We start from the raw sequence: 23,827 nt of genomic DNA, 5'->3' as shown, positions 1-23,827 counted from the left end.
TAGTTTCAGGCAACCAGCTAGCTGATGAGGCTAAGACCTCTCAGTTGACTGAGATTGCCATGCTAAAAGGTTAGCTCAACACATTAAAACAAACTTTGGCAAAAATAGGAGTCCTTGATATTATCCCACCTAGATCATATTCACTGCCTTCCTGCTAGTTGTCCCTTCACTTAAAGGAAATCCTCGTCGATTCAAAGCGATGTTTTAGTACACTCTCTCAAGGCAACCACTAACTTGGTGATCACTAAATATCCTGATTAAACCCCTGACGAACTGTTTCAACGATTTATTTAGCAGCATTGTGGGACCCAGCAGCAGCCAATAATCCTTGGAGAGTTGGTTTCAAAAAAACAAAGCCCTGGTGAATGCCAAAGCTTCAGAGATGCTGCATCAAAAGTTTGACACTCTTTGAAGCCTCTTAGATTAGCATGACCATAAAAAATGCATCATCTAAATGTAAGCTTTACTTTAACAAAAGCACCCGGCCTTTCTCCTTTGCCTTAATGCTCGAAATGGTTTCCCGCTATGAGAGAGTATAGGAAAGTGCTCAAGAGCCTAATGAAACCATACTAAGGAAAGAGCCAGAAGCATGACTACAATGAATATGCATCTAACAATGACTTTAATAAGATAATAAATGAAGAGTCTGAAGTCCATCCCAAGTCAGAATCATCCTCAGAATGGTTTAGGGATACAGATAGCACCACATCAAAACAAGAGCTCAGTCAGGATGAAGCTTCAACTATTAGCTAAATCCATGAACAATCCATCGGCCAAAATCACACCTCAAGTCGCAATCATCTTTAGAATAGCCTAGGGCTGTAAACATGGCTCATTTTTATACATATCAAACTCATGGTACTATAACTCGAAAGTTCACTCATTTCAAGGATTCGATGAGTCATGTTCTAAAATTATTGCTCGTAAACAAACTTCTCGAATTGCCTTTAGCTTGGATTCCTCATTTACAAATTGGAGATAAATCACAATGGTGTGAATAGCATCGAAACCATTCCCATGATACTGAGGATTGCCTTGTTCTTAGGCACATCATCCAAGATTTCATTGATAAAATTAAACTAACTCTTATAGAGGAAGTAAGAGGAAAAGACACATATCCCAGATTTTACTAAGGAGAAGGATGACCTTCTCGATTCAAACCTAGATGACATCACCATACCACCTCAAGAGAAAAAGGCAGTACTAAAGTTTGATTAGTCAGAATCCCTGCCCAAGGAAGAAGATCACCCGATATCATCTTTGGGCACGAGAAGAAATTGATCAAAAAATTTAGTTGATGAAGATCAAAGCGATAAGCTTACCCAATCCTATATTGCTAGGGAATTTTAAAAACTAAATAATGAGAATCACCTTATCTCTAGAACTATAATTCACAAGGAAACCAAAGAGGCAATCATTCCATGTGGAGCTCCTATAGAATTAGAAGAGTCCAACCCATAAAATGAGCATACTGACTCTACAACAAAAACAAGTATGGTGATCCTCAAAAGTTTGTAACCTAATACCATCGGTCACCTTAAGGAGGAGGCAATATAGGCCAAACACATGAGTCCACAAAGGGAACAAATCATCCACCCCATGAAAAATGTACCAAATGAGCGTGAGCTCACTTAAAACCTTGTGGCTAGGGATTCTCAAAAACAAAATTCCAAGGATTGCCTTAGCTTAGATGCATCATCCAAGAAAAAAATGGAAGAACAAACTGCCCCACAAAAAATTCTATCCACAGTCAAAAGAACTAATTTACATGAGAGTCAAGATATACCCATAATTGATAATAGATGGGGGGCAAGAAAACCAACTAATATGTTCTTCTAAGAAAATGTGATAGATGATTCGCACATAAAAGATGATGAATCAAATCCACAAAAGGTTCAATTCAGCTATCAAGAAGAGGATAGGTCCCAGCATACGCCCGCACAAGAGGTCCTGGCTAGGGATCCTCAAAACCACAATGAGGATGGCCCTAGCCTAGGATCTAGAATTGAAGAAAGGAACGACAAATGAACTATGCAAAGAATTCCAATTGTGGTTGAAGACGCATATCCTCAAAAGAACTAAAAATTTAATTCGTTTTGCAAGAAATTTGAGTTGATCTCATTTAGCCGGTTTGGCGGCAGATTTCCTAAGGCTCTTTTGTAAATTTGGGTCATTCAGGGGTGACACCTGCACTATACCTTGTGATTGAGATCCTAAAACTCATACTTGAGTCATATTACTTAATTGAACTCAAATTTGGAATTTTGGATTTTTATTATTGTGCCCTTCCATCATAAATGTTTAGGATCATCCGGCCATGGACTTCATAGAGATCCTTTGTAAATCAAGGGCCGATTTAAGCATCTATAGTGGGCTTCTAATTTTAGAGAGATAGATCTTAGTCATCTACAATCAAATCGGAACTGATTTATTTAGGACAACCATAGGGTACCTTAAAGTAGGGATTAGAGGTTTGGATTACCGTTTTGAGTAGGTTTGACCAAAGTTAGATCATGGTCATTTTTATGCCATCCCCTTTCCAACTTGAGCTCATGACTAGCTCAGGTTTTCTTCATCTTTAATGGGGGGGCTTCCTCTGATCATTTTGTAGGGATGTACAAGTTTCATGCTTGATCTGAGGCTACTTTCCTCGACTATACTTAGTTCCAATGATTCCTACATAACTTCGACATTTATCATGTTAGGTGTTTATTTGGTTGATTATCCTGGTGGTTGCACTTGGCGGCCACCATTTTGACTTATTTTTTCATGTATCTTATTTAGCATGAGAAAAAGGTGTAGGTATGGGAGTTTTATCTAGCCGCCAAAACGAGCAGTTTTCCTTGGGATGGGCGAAATCTATGGTGGTTAGACACCTGGAGCTCCCTGACATTGCTAAGAAGGGGGACGATCGGTTCACGGAGGTGAAGGCGGTCAATTATGAGAGGTTTGCCTCTCATCCCTTAAGTTCAAAGAAGGTGCTCCTCCAACATCTCAAATCTTTGGCTTCATAGTGGGAGATGCAGAAGAAGGTGATAATTATCCTACTGATACTTGTGATTCTAGCCACCATATATCCTCTGTGGCATCAATGTGTGGCAAGGAAGACCCGAACTATGAAGAGGTTGCCTTTTGATCCTCTGTTGATTAACCCACTAGCTTTGGTGGTTATAGATGATGTTGAACCAATTGCTATGGAAGAGGATGCTGATGTTGAAGACCATGTGCTGAACTTACTAGATAATGCTGTTGTGCCTCAGGAAGAAGAGCAGAAGTTGGTGTCGAGAATGGAGGTAGTGGATGTGTCCCCACTCTTTATGATTCGTGAAGAACATCCCTTACTTCTTCATCTCTCTAAGACGGTGACTGGTTCAGTGCCGGAGGAGACTCAAGACGGAGAGCCGCAGGGGATGGACTCGGCTTCTGCTATGGATTGTAGGGTTGATCAAGCAGAGAAGTTAGTGGGGTTGATAATTCATAACAGTGGCATGGACTTTGATTTACCCATTGGGGTAGTTTTTAATGATATCATAGAGAAAATCCATGTGGAAAATTAGCTCCCACTGGCGGTGAAAATCAGAAGTCCAATCCATTGATGTTTGGTGGAGATGCTGAGACTCTTACCCATGTTAAGGAGAAGAGTGTGAAGAAGAAACAAGGTAAACGCCCTGTTAAAGGTACTCGCTCATCTGCTAGATTGTTAGCGAAAGAGAAGCATGATACGGCGGTTGGAGCGGTGATTAGAGAGGCTCAAGTTAATGATATGGCAACCACTTCTTCTTCCTCGAAGGATGATGCTGATGATGTGACCATGGAGGAGGCGAATGATATTGCCACCAGTTATACTTTGGACCAAGGGAGGATGGCTCAGGTCCTTCTCATCCCAAATCTCTTTAATGTTATTACTTTCTTGGAATATAAGTGGTCTGGGTGACCCCAAATGCAAAAAAGGCGTTCTATTTTTTGTTAGTAAGTATAAACCTGCTGCTCTTATTTTACAAGAAACCAAACTTCCAAGCCCTACTCTTACTGGGTTTAGGGAAGTCTGGGGACATGGAGCAGTAGATTTTATGGACATTGATTCAGTGGGTCATTCTGGTGGTATTTGGTTAATTTGGGACCCTACGGTTTTCCTTTCTTTTTGTGTTGTCAAAAAAGATTTTTTATTGAAGCTGAGTTTCAATGGGGTCTGATGAATGTCTATGATCCACATAGTTCTGCTCATAAATTTTATTTTATAGAGGAAATTACTGAAGTCACTTCTCAATTTCTTTATCCTATTTGTATTGGGGGGATTTTAATTTTACCCGTTGGCCGGACGAATGCTTTGCTGGGGGGGCGATTACTTCGAAAATGCATCTATTTAATAGATTCATTGAGTCGCCTTCCTTCATTGACCTTCCAATTCGAAATTCGCTTGGTCTAATGGGAGTGCGACTTTCCTGGTTTCCCCTGAATGGTTTGAATTTTTCCCTATAGCCGCCTCTGTTAAAGCACTCCCTAGGCTCTCTTCAAACCATGCTCTGATTCTGTTAACCTCTAAGGTTTTTTTGTGAGGTACTAAATCTTTTCATTTTGAAATTAGATGGTTAAAGGAAAAGGATATTCTAGACCTTATCAAAAGCACGTGGGAGAATACGATTATCAGTGGGTCTCTTGATTTTCAACTCCATAAGAACTTGCTCAATATTAAGCATAAGCTTATGGATTGGAAAGAGGAGGAATGCTATTCAATAAAAAAGAAAGTTGATGATGTGTTGCTCTCTATTGAGACCACAGACCAAGTAATGCAGCAAACGAGATATTGGACTATAGAGATGGTTGGGGAGAGTAGTGCTAAGTTGAATGAGTTACAAGAGCTTAGGAGCGTGGAAGAGGTGTAATAGAAATAGAGGTCCAAGGTCAAATGGCTGAAAGAGGGGGATATGAATACAAAATTCTTTCATATTATTGCAAATGCCAAGAGGTGCCAAAATGATATTTCTGGCCTGGTGGTTGATGGTGTTGACGCAGATGATGGTGAGGGTATGAGTCGTGCTATTATTAACCACTTTCACTGTGCTTTTACCTCGAAAATGAGTTGTACCCCTAGACTGAGCAGGGTAGGCTTCAAAGTTTTACCGTCTCACTTGAGTTCTATCCTGGATAGAGATGTTTATTTGGAAGAGTTAAGAAAGGCAGTTTTCGCTTTACCTGGACACAAGGCACCTGGTTTTGATGGCTTCCCTTTAATCTTTTTTTACCAATTCTGGAATTTGATTAGTTTTGAGCCATTGAAAATGACCAGGGGATTCTTGCGAAAACCTTTTTAAAGGGGTTAACTCTACTTTTATTACCTTGATCCCCAAAAAAGTCTATGATTGCCGTATTGGGGGATATTAGACCAATTAGCCTTCTTACAAGTCTATACAAAATTGTGGCTAAGGTCTTGGCTGAGCGACTAAAGGAGGTTTTACCTATTATTATTTCTGACCTACAATCGGCTTTTATTAAGGACAGAATGATCTCTGATAGTGTTCTGATTGCACAGGAGTGCATTCACTCTCAGATCCTTGATGAGAATCTGGGGGTGGTTATTTAATTGGATATGGAGAAGGCTTATGATAGGGTGGAATGACATGTTTTGTTAAAAATTATGAAAAATATGGGTTTTAGTGAAAAGTGGCGGCAACGGATTTTGGGTTGTTTGTCTTCAGCTCACTTTTCAATTCTTTATAGAGGGAACTCGATGGGAATTTTTTAAGGCCACCCGGGAACTACGTCAAGGGGATCATCTTTCCCCTTTCCTTTTTACTGTATATGTGGAATGCTTCAATTTGATGCTTACCAATGTAATGAGGAATGGTTACTTTGCAGGCTTTCAAATGCCCAATGGGGGACCGTGTATTTCATACTTGCAATATACTGAGGATACATTTCTTTTTTGTGAAGCACAGCAGGCACATGTTGCAAATATTGCTATTTTTTTAAAGTGTTGTGAAGTTGCATTGGTTTAAAGGTTAATTTTGGAAAAACAGGTATGGCGGGTGTATATTGCCCAGATGCAGAGGTTTCCTCTTTTGCACAGGAGTTTGGTTGTAAGATTGAATTTTTCCCTATTACCTACGTGGGTATGCCAATTTCAGATGGTCGTCTCCCTATTGCAGTTTGGGATAAAATTTTACAGCTTATCCAAGTTAAGCTAGATTTGTGAAAATTTAAGTATTTATCTTTTGGGAGGAGGATTACGCTTATTAAGGCATGCCTGTTAAACTTGCATATTTATCATATGTCTATTATACAAATCTCTGTTTCGATAGCAAAAATAATAGACATTATGATGAGGAACTTTCTGTGGGGGACCTCTGTGGAGAAGAAGAAGTTCCATCTCCTTCGTTGGGATAGAGTGTGTACGCCTAAAAAGGAAGGGGGGTATGGAATTTGGAATATCAAACTGGTTAATCAAGCTCTGCTCTGTAAATGGTGGTGGAGATGTCTTACTCTTAAAGACCACCTTTGGTACGAAGTGATTGCTTCAAAGTATGGAATGGATAGGTTTGGTATGTGAGGGGGGAATAGGAATGGAGTACGGGGCATGTCAGCCAGCTGGAGGGCTATCCATTCGTGTAAAGGCTTTATACAACGTGATATTCGGTGGTATGTGGGTAATGACTGCAATATCTCCTTTTGGCATCATAAATGGTTGGGGGACTGCCAATTGAAATTAAGTTTTCCTTTGATTTATCATTGGATGACTAATCAAGAAGCCACTATTGCCGAGGCTTTTGTTCGCAGGGGTAGTAATGTTAAGTGGAATATTACTCTGCCTTATAATAGGGTTTTTTATTTGGTTTTCTCGACGTTTGCTGATCTTCATAGACTATTGAAAGATGTTTATATCCTGCATAATGCTTCTGATGATGTAGTTTGGGAGATTGAGAAAAATGAGATTTATTCAGTTAAATCTATGTATCATTTACTCTACCATGATAGGGTGCGATGGTCTATGCCTGAAATAGCTATCTTGTAGAAATGACCCCTACCTCTCAAAGTGCAAGGTTTTCTTTGGTTGGCAGTTCAAAACAGAGTTCTCATGGTTGATAATCTGATTAAGAGAGGGAAAATTTTATAGAATATATGTCTCATGTGCAAGGAAGATGGAGAAACTGCTGATCATCTCTTTCTCCATTATCCGTTTGCCAGTCGCATTTGGAGGTGGTTTTGTGACAGGCTTGGGGCTGCATTTGTAATGCCACCGTCGGTGATTGGGGTTCTTCATAATCTTTTAGTTACTTTACCAAGGACTGAGAGTGTTGTATGGCAAATCTCTAGAGTCATTCTGTGGGAGATTTGGAGAGAGAAATAGAAGAATGTTTGAAGGTATCTCTTTGCCTATTAGAAAAGTTTTGGAGAAAATCTTGCATTCCATCTGGTTGTACCTCTCTGTTATGAGTTGTGGACAAATTATTTCTTAAGTGGATGTGAGATGTAATCTGTTTAACCTTTTCCATTTGGGTTTCCAAAAGTGTAGGCCCAAAAGCAGATGGATGGTCCCACCTTTGGGGGTTTATAAGCTCAACTTTAATGGTAGCTCATTGGGTAACCCAGGTCTTGCTGGTTTTGGAGGGGTTTTTCGGGATTGGATAGGTAATGTGATCTTCTCCTATGCAGGGCCACTTAGGGTGCGGACTGTGAATTATGCAGAGATCTTTACCCTTTTCTTTGGCCTGCTTTCCCTTGTAGAAAGGAATTTGGAGACTTCTTACATTATTGAAGGGAATTCCCTCAATGTTATGAAATGTTGCAAAGGGGATCAGAAACTTCTTTGGGAGTTGAAATCTTTATTATTTCAGATTTCGGATCTTGCCGCCTCCTTTTCTGTCTCTTTTGTTCAATGTGCTAGCTTATTCTTTGGCCAAAAGAGGTTCTACCCTCTCGAAAACCGTTATTTTGGATTTTGTAAGATTAATAATATCTTTGACCTTTCTCTCAAAAAAAAAGAGGTAAAAGTGTGGGGTTTTACCTCCTCGGGACTATAATAAGCCACTATGCACAATAGCCACAGCAACTACCCCTCAATGGTTATATTTTGTTTCAAAACGCCCCCAAACAAGTTGCAAGTCTTTGTAAGACCAAACAACCAAACATCATTGCCTATGATGGAAGCTGAGGACCGAGAGGCACCCTTCAGTGCATATTGCCAATGCAGCGTTTGCACAACTCAAAAGAAGACACAAATTACATAGACAGACTAATGAGAGCACCATACGTCGTGTAGAGAATCCATTGTTTAATGCTAGGACAAGTTAACACCACTACTTATTCTCGAAAATTTATTAAGTGGACATGTCTACCTTTTGCATGTATTGAGAGAAGAGCAAACTGGGGATATTTGTTTGATGGCTTTGCAATTTTGAAGTTTATGTAGTTCAGAGGAAATTCAATGTCATGATCAGATAGTCAGCACTGAGAGGGATTATTGAGAGTCATCGCTGACTCTAGCACAAGCAGGAGAGGTCGGGCTTGGGGGTGCAACAAAAGCTTCACAAAATCGTACATCTTGGTCTTGAGGACCAAATTGTCCTTATTTAATTTGATAGGGCACTGTGTCATGTCTTTAACATTAAGTTTCCTAATTTTTGTTTTATGGACCAAGATTTAGTTAAGTTTAAATTAGTAGGTTATGAAGAGAATGAGAAAATGTTTTTGTGAAGAGATATCGATTTAGTAAGTTACTAAAGCAAGGAAAAAGTTTAAAGGTTTCAACCTTAAACTGTAGAATTAAGGTGCACCTCAAAAATCCATAAGAGAAGATTGTTTTGATGTTGGAAAACCCTCTTATTGATCATCTCGACATCGAGATGTATAGAAAAGAAAAAAATATTTGAAATAACAAAATAGTGCATCTCACAAGACATTATCTGGACCGTCTATTTTCAAGTTTTCATGTGTTTATAGTTCTACATGATTTGAACCATTTTTTGAGTTTCAAATTTTATAATTAGAGATAAAAATAGATTCTCAAACCATCCTAAGAACTATTTACACTAAAATTACATTTTATGATAAAATTTGGAGGCGCACCTCACTTTCATTGTTTAAGATTGCAAGCAAACCATACCCTTCAAACAAATACTCAGATTAGCATTTCACAATAAATTACAAAGAATTAGTTAACTATGAAATAGTAAGTTGTTATAGGATATTCGAAAAGAGAAAGGTTTCTATACTTCCTCTACAACATAGAAGATATATACTCCTCACCCACCCTCCAGCCATCCAATTTAGATCAAGTGAGCTACTGACCGTTTGAACTAGATTTGATGCCTCAGAATATTTTATTTTTAATTTTTTTTCTCCAATTGTATGAAACGGGAATTTGGTATGTGCTATATTCTCAATGGAGCGCACCTAAAAAAATATTAAAAATATTTTTTTGATAAAATATAATGACCAAAATACCATTTAAATCTTTCAAGGGTATTTTGGTCATTTTATTTTATTGAGAATATTTGTTTTGTATATTTTTACGAGTGCGAGTTTAAGAGAGGAGTGAACTTGCAATATTTAGTGTCAAAATAATATGTACAAAAAACATTAAAAATAAAATAGTATAGAGACTTGACAATGTGATTGAGGCCATCTAAACCGTCCATTCAGAATGCATGATTTGATAGGGAGAATTATATAAGTTTTATGCAGCAAGGGAAGCATGGAAAGCTTGCCCATTTGAAAGGGATAATTATATAAGTTTTATGCAGCAAGGGAAGCATGGAAAGCTTGCCCATTTGAAAATAGAGATCATCTTTACCTAAGTGGCAAGTCCCTGTTATATATATAAAGAGATAATGTACCTTATCGTGAATGAATAAGAAAAAGGTGCTTCGTTTCAAGTTTTGTACCTCCATTTCTTGCTTCCTGCTTCATGAGCAGGTGCTTGTGATGTTCAATTGAATGCAGATCATTTTAAATATCAGTCGTGTGGTCTATTAGTGCGTTTCTTTTTGTGCGATCCTTCAGCTTTCAACTATATATCTAATCCACCATTGAGATCTGTAATTTTGTAGAATTTTTTTAGTCAGACCCATATGTTTAATTAAGAAGAAAATCTTAGAATGAGAAGAAGAAGTTATCTCTTCTATTGCTTTAAACGGTTTATATAAGTTACCAGAGAACATCCCAATATTTATGTTGGAGGAGGTAGTAGTATAGGTGACGGAGGTGGCGGTGAAGAAAGAGGTGGTTGAATAAGAGGTGCTGGGCTGGTATCAAACGAATGATCACTCCTTTGGCGAGGTAGGGAAATGATGGGAGGGGATATGTTGGAGTTAGTTTCAAGTACAGGTAATGGAGACACAAGGGTATTAGGAGGGGAATGGAGTTGGTTGTTGTGATACAAAAAAATAGTCTCATGAAATATGACATCCGACTAACAAAAACAGTTTTTTGAATTAATTCAGACACTCGATATCCCTTTTGACCAAAAGGATATCCAATGAAAATGCTTGGATGAGCCCAGGTGTCAAATTTGTGTTTAATAGTGGGATTAGGAGGATAGCAAAAACTTCCAAAGATACGTAATTGATTATATTCAAGCTTGGTATTAAGGAGAACTTCATGTGGACTTTAGAGGAAGAAGTTTATATACACCATGGATTTGCAAAACAAGGGGATGATTGGAGTGGGTAGAGAGCAGCACAGACTCTATTTACTTGACACCGGCCTCAAAGATGCAAAGTCACCATCTTTTCATTCGTTACCCTCTTCTAATTCAGCTTCTCTTGATTTGTGGCATTACGTGATTGGCCACATTTCTAATAATCCTTTAAATTTTCTTTCTAAGGCTTTCCTTTATTTTTGGTTTGAATAATTGTATTTGTATTGTTTGTCCCTTGGAAAAACAGACAAGACTGATGTTTAATTCTAGTTTTATTTCTACCTTGCTTGCTTTAAGTATGATACATTGTGATATTTGGGGTGGGTACCAAACTCCATCCTTCTCTGGTGCTGACTGTTGGGATTTAAGAACCCTCTTATTTGCAGAAACAGGAATTCCAAAAGTTGAATCCTACAAAGATCGTGTACTTATCCAGTTAGAAACAAAACAGGTGAGAGTACGAGCTATAATACGAGAAATACAACATAAAACACATACACCACAAGAACACAAATATTATGTAGTTCACCCTAAGAGGGCTATATCCATGGGCACGGCAAACTGAAATCCATTATACAAATGAAAGTTAAATTACGGATTTTGGGATATAGAGTTAAAACCCAGTCGAGTAAACCCTTTTAGGCGCAGTCTTCCCATCGACAACATTATTGACCTCTCATCTCTATTTCATATCTAAACCATTATCCATGAAGAGGCCATCTCCATTCCATAGTTAAACCGTTGTCCAAAAGGAGAACCTTAAGAGCAACTGAGACTTTCTCTCTCTAAAGAGGAAACCACAAAAAATTTTCTTGGGAACCACTTCTCTATAAGAAATCAACCTCTCAATTACAAGACGCACATATGTAGCTTTTCTATCTATAAGAAACACTCTTTTCTCTAAGGGAGGCCTTGTCGATACTGATGAGGCCATACCTCTCTCTCTAAAGGAAGCTACATTTCCCATATGGTGGCCTAAATAGCGCACACAAATTCTCTAAACTTTTATATAATATATATAAGATTAGGAGTCCATATCAAATAGGAAACTTCCTATGTGTTACACATATCTCAAGAACTAAGAGATATATCCAGAGTCCTAATCTTTTTTGGAATTTTATTTCTATTAAGACACTTATCAATATCAATCCCACATAATAAAGATTTCTTTATGTGGATGATTTTTGATAATCATCATATCCAACAATTTCCACATTTATATCAAAATCACCTGCTCACCATGCCAACATCTATCAAATAGCTTTTCATCATTCTTGCTGAAAAAATGTGCATGCCATCATATTTCTCCACCTCAAATAAACCGCTCACATACTTTGCCATGTACTGTTCTTCAACTGAATGCACAAATACTAGCTTTATACTGAACCACATACTCTGATCCCACTTGTAAAAATTTAAGAATCCTCTTATATGCGGAAACATGAATCCCAAAAGTTAGATCCCACCAAAATCATGTACTTATCCAACCAGAAACAAAATAAGTGATAGTACAAGCCATAATACTAGAAATAAAACATGAAACACATACGCCACAAGAACACAAACATTTATATGGTTCACCCCAAGAGAGCTACATCCATGGGCACGACAAACTGAAATCTACTATACCAATGAAAGTTACATTAAAGATTTTGGGACATAGAGTTACCTCTATAACCCTCTACAAAACCTAGTCAAGTAGACCCTTTTAGACCTAGTCTCCTCATCAGCACCATCTTCGACTTCGCATCTCTATTCCATAGCTAAACCACTATCTAAGAAGAGACCATCTCCATTCCACAGTTAAACCACTGTCTAGGGGGAGAACCTTGAGAGCAATCGAGATTCTCTTTTTCTAGAGGGGAAACTATCTAAAATCTTCATGGGAACCGCTCCTCTACAAGAAACCAGCCTCTCAATTTACAAGAGGTACATCCGTGGTGTTTCTCTCTGTAGGACACTCTCTTCTCTCTAAGGGAGGCATTGTCGATGCTGACGAGGTCTTGCCTCTCTCTCTAGAGGAAGTCACCTTTCTCATATGGTAACTCAAATACAACACACAATTTCTTTGTACTTTCATATCATCTATATAAGGTTAGGAGTCCACACCAAATAGAAAACTTCATATTTATTACATATATATCAAGAACCAAGAGATATATCCTGAGGCCTAATCTTTTTGGAATTCTATTTCCTTTAAAAAACTTATCAGTATCAATCCTAATCCCACATAATAAGGGATTTCTTCATGTGGGTGATTTTGGATAATCATCATATCCAACACTCACTATTTCCTGATTTATGTTGATGGTTTTAGTTGATGCAACTAGCTATTCTTGATGAAATTCAAATTTGAAGCTAAACAAATCTTCTAATATCAATGCATACCATTTTATCCTCAATGAACATCTCTTGTGATTTATAACATGACTCATGACAGATAAAAGGAAAGAATAAGAATTAGAAATATCAATGCGAACAACGAACTACAAAGAGTTCAATACAATGGAGTGGAAAATAGCTAATGCTTTGGATTAGGGTAACAGGACTTGGCCAAGTTACTCGGCCTAACCCTGGGGGAAAAGTTAGTTTAACCTGATTCAAGTGTACACAGGGATGTGATGCTAATAAAAAAAATGATAGATTTTAATGAATGTTGTTACTTCTAAACTTATATTACTCCCTTTTCTTCATCCAAATCAATCTATCTTTGATCAATTTGGATAAAAAATTGTGATTTGGGGATTTATTCATTAATTTTAGTAAATAATAGCTATATTTTGAGCCAATCCGCTTAAGCATGGGTTTCTCTCTCATTTTTAATATAAATCCATTGAAATTTGGTGTGATTTGTTCTTGATTCATCTCTATGAGATCCACATTCTTATTTGTAGGACAAAAGCCCAAAGATCGGGAGTGATAGAAATAAGCTCGATTTTGGTTAACTATATTTTTGGCATTACATTTAATTGTAAGGGACATTTTGGAAAACTTATTTGAAGGGAAATTTTGGAATCATATACTAAGAATTTTATAGAGTTCCAAGGTCACAATTCCAAGATTGAGAGAGAGGACTCCAAAGCATGCAATGCATACAAATTTGAACTTGGACTTATAATTTCGTCCAAGCAGATAGGGTGTATGCTAAGAGAGGGAAGACTTCACTGGAAACGTGTAGAAAGAGTCTAGAAAGGTCCTTAGATGTCTATATATCCATGTATTATATTTTTGTACAAGAAGAGTGAAGAAATTGTGTTGATTTGATCTCTTTTATGTGCAAAAGTAAAAAATTCACAAAAAATCCTTCTGCCTCCCTATTTCCAACAGGTGGTATTAGAGCCAAAGTGCTAAAAATTGGCCCTCTTGATCCATCTACAAATTCCTCTTCTCACCAAAGACAACTATGAGAATTGGAGTATTCAAATGAAGGTATTGTTGGGGTCTCAAGATGCTTGGGATGTTGTTAAAAAATGGTATGTAAAACCGGCAACCCCTCAAGAAGAAGCTGCTTTGGATCAAAATCATAGAAGTGTACTAAAGGAGTTGAAAAGGTTGAACAAGAAAGCTCACTTTCTTATTTATCAAGGAATTGACGAGAGTACTCGTTCAGAAACATTCATCAATCGAATTCATCAACTGAAGAAGCGAGTTCCCAAAGAGCAGAGCGGACAGGGGCCGAAAGAGTTCATGTGTCCTATTATGCTGTTGGTGGTTACTGCTAGCGAGCAGGTGAGTAGTAAAGTTTCTTCCATTGCAAATTCAAAGAGGGTATGAAATATTCTTTAAAACTCTTTCGGAGGAATTGCATGTGAATGAATCTGAAAATATTTCGGAATAGTTCTCAAGGGTCTTGGCTGTTGTAAACCAATTGAGAAGAAATGAAAAAAATATAGATGATGTTAGAGTAATGGTGAAAATACTACGGTCACTAGCTATTGAAGGAGAAGACGTGGAAGAAGCAACTTCAACAATGGAGGTGTGAGAGTCCAAAACCGAAAAGCTCAAAGAGGACGAGGAAGAAGAAAATTTTCAAGGCCGTATAATCATTCAAGGTATGGAAAATATATTATTCAATGTTATAATTGCAAAACATATGACCATTATCGTTCCGGGTGTAGATATCGTTCTCAAAATGATGTATTTGAACAAAGCTAATTTTGTTGAAAATAAAACTGATGAAGAAAAACAACTTTTCTATTAGCCTATAATGATAATAATGAGAATCAAATGGATACTTGGCATCTTGACAATGGTGTAAGCAACCACATGTGCAGTAGAAATGAGTTGTTTGTGGAGTTGAATGAATTAAGTCATGGGCATGTAACATTTTGAGACTTACCAAAGAGACCCATAAAAAGCAAAGGTAAAATTTGGATTCAAATGAAAAATGGTGGTCATCAATTTATTTCTGATGTATATTATGTGTCGGACATGAAAATAACATTTTGAATATGGGGCAATTATTAAAAAAATATATAATATTTTTATGAAAAATGATTGCCTTTATTTAAAGGACCAAAGACACAATTTGATTGCCAAAGTTATTAGGACTAAGAATATAGTGTTTCCAATGAATATTAAAAGTGAAATGTGAGACGCCTTAAATTTATTTTGAATTATAATTCATGGTTATGGAAATTTTCATTTTGAGCATTTTAAATTTCGTGGCTTAAAATTATTATCAAAAACAAAAATGGTAAATGGTTTGCCATGGATAAAGCAATCTAATTGGAAAACCACATTGAGAAAGCTTCAAGAGTGGAAAATCAAAGAAAGAATAAAAGCCTTTCTAACTCGTGCATACGGATGTGTGATCACTTGAACCCATCACACTTGGAAAAGTCGGTATTTTCTAACCGTTATTGATGATTATAGTAGCAAAACATGTGTTTATTTTTTTAAGGAAAAATTAAAAGTTTTTGAAGTAATTAAGGAATTCAAACCTTTTGTTGGTCAACAAAATTTTGGTTTTCAAATTAAAGTGATATGATTGGATAGTGATTGAGAATACAATTCTAATGTTTTCCAAAAATTTTGTAAAGAACATGGAATTTGCCACCAAATGATCACATCTTATACACCACAACAAAAAGGGGTTGTGAAAAGAAAAAATAGAATCATTTTGAATATAGAAAGATGCATGTTAAAAGAAAAGAGAAATGCCAAAGGAATTTTGGGCCGTGGTCGTTGCTTGTGCGGTATGTTTGTTGAATAGGTGTCCTATAAAAGGTTTATGGTATAAGACACTGGAAGAAGCTTGGAGCTCCTACAAGCCAAATGTGGAGTATCGAAGAATATTTGAGCACGTGGATTTTGCTAAAATTCCCCAAGAGAAAAAGGCAAAGCTTGATGATAAAGGAGAAAAATGTGTATTCATAAGCAATGGAGAGAATACAAAGGGTTACAAGTTGTACAAACTCATCACTAAAAGGTATTCTTGGGTAGAGATGTAATGTTTTATGAAAATGGAGTATTAGATTGAAGAAATAATCAAGAGAAGAAAACTATTTAGGTTGATGAAGTGGAAGATAAGGGAGAAGTTGAGCATCAAGAAGATTCTTTAAGTTCTATTCATGATTGTTCTTCTAGTGGCCAATCTACTTCTTTACCAAGTAGTTCATCTTATATGACCATTAAAAAAAGGCTTCAAGAGATTTATTCGGTTACTTGAAGGCTTGATATTGAAAATGAAGATCTTGCATTTCTTTATGTAGATTTGGATCCTATTTATTTTGACAAAGGTTGTCAAAGTTAGGTGTGGGAAAAGGTCATAGATGAAAAGATTGAAGCAATTGAGAGAAATGACACATGGGAGCTTACAACACTTCCAAAGGGTCAAAAACTCACTGGTGTAAAATGGATTTACAAGGCTGAAATGTGCTAATGGGGATATGAAAATTTAGAAAGCAAGGTTAGTTGCTAAAAGGTACAAGCAAAGGCCCAGATAGACTATGATGTGGTATTTGTCCATATTGCCCTATTGCAAACTATTAGATTAATCATTTCACTTACAACCCAAATATATGGAAATTTTTTTAAATGGATGTGAAATTGGAATTCTTTAATGGTGTTCTTGAAGAAAATGTGTATGTTGAACACCAATTAGATATGTGAAAAAAGGGCAAGAAACTAACGTTTTCAATTTGAAAAAGGCTTTGTCTGGCTTAAAACAAGCACCTAGGGCATAGAAAAGTATAATTGATAGATATTTTCTTGAAAATGGTTTTTTCTAGGTACCACTATGAACATGCCTTATACATAAAGAAAAATGAAAATAGAAGTATTTTGTTGTGTTTGTTTATATGTTGATGACCAGAAATAATTCGAGCATGTTTCAAGAATTAAAAGAATCCATGATTAAGGAGTTTGAAATGATTGACATTGGACTCATGTCTTATTTTCTTAGCATTTAAGTTAAACAAATGGAGAATGAAATTTTTGTGTCACAATCTTATGCAAAAGAAATTCTCAATAAATTTAAAATGAAGAATTGTAATCTAGTAAATACACCAGCAAATAGTAGTCTAATATTGAGAAAACAAGGTGTTTGAGAAAGGGTTGATCCTATATTTTTCAAAAGTCTAGTGGGAAGCTTCTGATACCTGCATGTGCAAGACCAGATATTCTATATGGAGTTGATTTGGTTAGCCGGTACATGGATACTCCAAATACCTCTCACTTGAGAGCGACAAAGAGGATTATTCGGTATATCAAGGGCATATTTGATCATGGTTTATTCATGTTCTAATGCTTTTGATCTTGTAGGTTTTGTTGATAGTGATTGGGCCGGAGACTTAGACGATAGAAAAACATTTTCAGGTACATGTTTTACATGGGGAGTACAGAATTCACATGCTCATCAAATAAGCAACCAATCGTGACACTAACAACTTGTGAGGCTGAGTACGTTGCCGCTATACTTGTCATGCAATGTGGCTGCGAAATCTTCTTAAAGAGCTACTTAAGCCTCAAGGGACTCCCACCAAAATCCATGTGGATAATAAGTCGCAATCGCATTGGCAAAGAACCCGGTGTTTCATGAAAGAAGCAAGCACATTGATACACAGTTCTATTTCATTCGGGACAAAGTGAAAGAGAAGAAGGTTGAACTTATTTACACAAAGACACACGCTCAAGTTACAGATTTTTTTACAAAACCCCTCAAATATGAAATGTTTCAAAACTTAAAATTTATGTTAAGGGCAACCAAGTTGGAAAACCAAGCTTAAGGGTGATGTTAGAAATAAGCTCGATTTTGGTTAAGGGTATTATGAGCATTACATTCAAATATAAGGGATATTTTGTAAAACTTATTTGAAGGTTAATTTTGGAATAATGTACTAAGAGTTACACGGTCACAATTCCAAGATTGAGAGAGATGAGTCCAAAACATACAATGCATGCAAATTTGATCTTGGAATGAGTAAACTCGAGAATTTTCTTGTAATTTCGTCCAAGCAAATAGGGTGTGTGTTAAGAGAGGAAAAACCTCACTAGAAAAGTGTAAAAAGAGTCAAGAAAAGTCCTGAGAGATCTGCATATCTATGTACTTTGTTTTTACACAAGAAGAGTGAAAAAAATTGTGTGGATTTGATCTCTTTTGTGTGCATAAATAAAAATTCACAAGAAAACCTTCTTCCTCCCTACTTCCAACAAGGAGATCTAGCCCAAAAAATCTTAATTTTAGTGAAAGAATAGTTTTTAAGAATAAGGCCCAAGCAATCCACCATTCTATGGATTTCTCCCTCATTGTATGCCCAAATTTGTTCAAAGTTGGTTCCCTTAGATTGTGATTCAACCATTTTCAGTAAACTCATAATAATTTGTTAGATTAGTGGCTGCAAAATGAGATTTTTGGTTTGAAAATTCATGATCATTTGAGCAAAAATAGTTGGTGCATAAAAATATATTTTTTGAGAAACTACTCTTCTTTTATATTAATCCCCTTTTTTTTTGTGGAAAAGTGGTTTATGCATCGGGGAGGGGGTGGGGGAGGGGGAGGGGTAGGGGGAGGGGGTTTCTTCAAATATTGATGTGGAATTGTGGTCTCTACAAGAAATGGCTGTTTCAAATTTTCCTTCAGTCTATTATCATTTTTAGTTTTTAACAAGTTTATTTATTTTTACACAATAATGATCTATATGTTCGAAATTATATATATATAGACATTTAAATCCAAAATCCATCTCACAAATGGATCACGGAGAAGCGACTCATATATATATATATATGAGTCCTAAGGGTGTCTTTCTAATTTTTCAATACTTTTTCCTAAACTTTTGCTGGTCTTTTTCAGCATAGATGATATAGGGCTTTACTTGGGCATATGTCCATTGGGACTTGCTCGGGTAACTCGACTCAGGCCAGTGACAAGTAACTCTCCCTAGCTGATTTTTGAAACGCACCTTTGAATCAACAAAGTATGGTGAATCAAGGTCATTTCACTCTGGCTAAATCGGCTAAATCCTCTACTTCTGCCCCTTAAGTGAAGCACATCATTTCTTTGTATTACTGCGTGGTTCAGAGGTATAAACCATCCATCTTAAAGACGGATGCAAATAGGTGGTCCATCTAAAAATATGAGTAACTAACGGTCCAAATATTTTTTTACATAATTACTATTTCTAGTTTTCAACTTTATTTTATTTTTCATATTCATGATCTCCATTTGAAAAATTATATGTTCTATAAAAATTAAGATCAAATAATATTTAAAAACTACATTTATTGCCAAGCCCACATTTCAACAATATACAGGCTAGCCACAAAGATACCGTGTCCTTTTAAGAAATGCATAATGGTTTTGAAATCTTTTTTATGTCTGCTTTTTGAAAAGCACTCAAAGGCTTCAATCGAATTGGTAGAGTAGTAGGGCTTCCTTTTTTCTGCCAGAAGAAACAGAAAAAAGTTTATAAAAAGATGCAACTCTATACTACAGAAGTAGGTGCATCCTAAAATTTCAGTAGAAAATAGTGTTATGAAGTTGGAGAGCTTTCCAATTGATCTCGATCTCGAGATGTATGGATATAACGAAGATAAAAATATAAGTCTTAAAAATAGTTAATCTTGTAACAAGTTGTCTAAACGTCTATTATCAACATTTTCAAGTGTCTATAAATCTACACGATCTTCATTATTTTTGGAATTTAAAGTTTTTAACTAAGGTTGAATATAGTTTTCAAGCTAGTGTAAAGCTTCTGACACCACAGCTACATCTTCTGGCAAAATTTAGGGTGCGCCTTATTGTATAGTATAAGGTGAGCATCTTATTTGCAAATCTCACCCAAAGAAAAATCATGCTTGCACGAAAGCATTTTCGAATATTTCCACACAATACTAATGCTTTTTGAAGATGCAATTTGGAAAAGCTTTTGTGGTCCCTGGTCAGAAACATGGAACCATACACTCTCAAGGAAAACGATATGGCAACATTTTTTTATCTGCAAATCCAAAGGGAGATGCAAATTAGTTTAATGAATAATGGACAGAATCCAATGAAGCCGAACGGTGCATATTTCATAGTCGTTTAAATTCATCATCATCATTCAATAACATAGATTCTGGATTCATGAAAAGTTTTGTTAAAATTTGATGTTGCCTATCTATCTAACACAACCCACTTCCTGTATTTGGATTTGGGACAATTTAAAAAAAACTTAATTTTGGTAAAATTTTATATTGGCTACTTATTTAATACAAACCATATCCATTACCCGGGCTTGGGACAGTTTAAGAGAAACTTTAAGATCGTCACCCTTATTAGACCAATATTTCATCGTACTTGGAATTAAAAGAGGGAATATAAATGACTTTTGCAAGTGGCCAAAAGGAAAAATGAAAATAATTTAATGCGGTTTGTGAGTACCATATCAGTTTGGGTAATATTTGTGATTTAATGTTTAGGTATGTTAGGTGATTTTCAAAAAATGACTTGTATCACTAACAAAAACCAACATTTTGACAGCTTTCTTTCTCTTTGTGCCAATGTTCTAGGGCTCGCCTCGGAAAGGGACTCCCACTAGCTGAGGCAAGTTACTTGATATACATGGGGAAAAGGTCTCAAAAGAATTTGAAAATTTTGAAAAAGTTTGAAGAATAAAAAATATGTATAAAAAATAACTTCTATATATATATATATATATATATATATATATATATATATATATATATATATATATATATATATATATATATATGTAGGAAAAAGAAGTTATGTTAGAGTGCTCACACTATAAAGTAATTTATCATTGTCCTCAACAAATTTTAGAAACTTATAGACTATTTTTGTGCAATAAATGTTATCCCTTTGATATAGAAGAAAATCAATTTTCGAAATAAATTCCAAATATTTGTAACCAATTAATAAAATTTAATGAAAGAAAAATAGTGGTTTATGCGAAGTAAAATATATCCCAAAAAAAAAAAGTAAAGCAGTATGAAATACATGGGTGGGCCACGAAATTGTTGCTTATGTACATGACAGTATCAATGACTTGTTTTTTGGGTAATTTAGTTGGAAGGCTAATCCCTACCAGTTTTTTCATATAGATTAGGTAGTTAGCTTTTCTGAAAGTATCAGTGAGTGATGTCAAGCTAGAAGGAATTAGCTTTTCTGAAGGTGTCAGTGGCTAGTCTCAGCATAATTCAAAACCATAACGTGGTAACTAAGTATTGAGGTGCTATCACCACGACCCAATTCCTTTCCTAGTCAAATCAATGACTTTGTAAACATTGTCCATACATAAATCATAAGGAAAATGATGCTGAACCACAAGCTTACCCCATTCAATTGCATGAGTGAGTGTGAAAGGCGAATGGCAGGGCAATTCTCCTTTGGCGGGGCCCAAACAGCATTGGCGAGGAGGAATGGGTATCTGCCAAAGGAGTACTGCCCTCTCATCCTTTTTCCTAACCTCCACATTTTCAATTCCCAAATCTTTTCTCCATTTTATTTGGCTTGGTTCTAACTGTTAGTGAGAGAGTGCTCTATATATATATAGCAGCTGGAAAGATGAATATTAATTGGAGAAATGGAAAGAAAAATTTTCACAGATTGGATATACTATAGCACCAGCATATCCCCATGGCACAATGCTTTAGGACCTTCTCACCAAATCCTTACACATTATATATATATTAGATTATCTAGGACCTCCAAACTATTTTTGGACATTCCAAATAAAAGAGGCAGAGAAAAGAAAAAGAAGAGAAAATTACAAAAAAAAACCGAGACCACACTTTCTATGTAACTTAACCCCAACAAAAGGTTTCCTCTCACTTTTTTCCAAAAAACACATTTTCTATGCAAATTCCCCCAGGGGAAAAAATTCATTTATTTTAGATGAAAATACCCTTCTCGTACGCAGAAATCAATTTGGCCAGATTTGATGTTGACTTTCGGAGCTCATTGCTAGAGCGAACCACCGCAGTGCCGGAGCGCATGATCCATTGTCGGAGCGAACATAGACATTCTCGGAGCGCTAACTCCAGAGTGCTCCACTATCGAAGTGAACTTACACAATGCTGGAGCGCTGTGATTCCAGAGTGCTCCACTACTGGACCGCACTTACACAGTACTGGAGCACTGTAACTCCAGAGTGTTCCATTGCCGAAGCAAACCATCGTAGTGCCGGAGCACATGATCCACTGTCGGAGCGTACATATATAGTGTTGGAGCGTTGTGACTCCAGATTACACCGTCGGAGCACACTTACACAGTGTTGGAAATATGGCCTATCAAAGCCTAAATTTTAATAGTCTCTCATTCAGTGGGAGCGATTGACAGATTGAAATCTCGGCGTCTTGCGAAATGGAACCCAGATTCTTTTACCCCGAGTATGCACGAGGCATCGAGAGTTCACGTATTGAGAAAGCAATTTCTCACAGAGGTATGGGGTTACCTCCTAGTCAGGATTTTATAGGTTAGCTTCATGTATAGCTGTAATCGGCCAAGGTTTGAAGAATCCAAATGAGAAAAATAGAACCTGAGTACTTATTGAGTATTCGCCCTGTGTGGAATGATGAAGACTTATGGGACATAAATATGTATCCTGACACAAAACTATTGCATAGAATGTGCATTTTCATTTCGTACGAGAAGCCACTCTTCCAAATGCATTATCCGATTTTGGAAGAGTCAGTGCACATGTGCTTTGAGCGGACCCCTATAATTGAGTTGGATCATGTCCCACAAGGGTAGACCTATAATCCATTAGGAGCCGAATGATCGGAAGTTCGGACTCAGAGGCTTTGATATAGCCAATTATGTGTCTCTGCTTTAGACTGTGGAACATAAGTCTATTGGGTCAATCTGAGACTCGGCAGAACATCATTCGGGACTAGCCCAATGGAGTACTCTAATACCTATAGTTTTTAGCCTGAGATCTCACTATATCTTTTATCCAATTTTATAATAATGAGAAAAACCTAAGAATTGCTCAAAAATACTTTAAATATTTATTGTGAATTTTAAAAAAAAATTCGAAATTTTATTTGCTAAAAAAATAAGGGTTTTCATATTGTTTGGCTCAAATTCCACTTTAGTCGTGACCTGGTACTGTCATGTGGTGTCCGAGTGGCCATAGGGCTGCCACATGATACCCACACCTCACTCTAGGATCACCGCCCAGTTGGGCACTGATCCCTAAGCGGGGTACTAGATTAGCATTTGGTTGCTTATTTTATAAGGGGTTGTATTATGATGTCTTGTTATATATTGTTATCTTTTGTTATATAATGTTATAAATTAAGACTCTCTTTTTATCACATGTCTTAATTAACTCACACATGGGTCATGCATGGCATGTGTGAAGTTTAATTAATTAATTTATTTGATATTAAAGAGAAAATACATTTTCAAATTTGAGTTGAAAAATATCTTCACACACATGTGTGAAGGGGACATTATCTTTAAATTGATTGGTTTGAAATTTTAGATTTACAAAGTGATTGGCTTTGAAAAAGAATATCTCCACATGTGTGAGTTTTACCGATTACTTCTTTGCCCTTTAGCCTTTGTGGTTATCTACTCTAATACATTATTAAAAAAACTAAGGGTATTTTTGTAAGGCCATATTGGATACAATTGGAACAAAAACATAGGCCAATGACAAAATGGTAAAGTGGCGCAACTTAGGGTTAGGGTGAGTGATAATGGTGTGAAAACCCATCCTTTCATCTTTGTGGTTGGAT

The sequence above is a fragment of the Amborella trichopoda genome, chromosome 1 (assembly GCF_054954075.1).
Source record: "Amborella trichopoda isolate Santa Cruz 75 chromosome 1, AtrichopodaSantaCruz75HAP2 v2.0, whole genome shotgun sequence".
NCBI classification, from domain to species: domain Eukaryota; kingdom Viridiplantae; phylum Streptophyta; class Magnoliopsida; order Amborellales; family Amborellaceae; genus Amborella; species Amborella trichopoda.
This window is presented reverse-complemented; position numbering follows the sequence as displayed.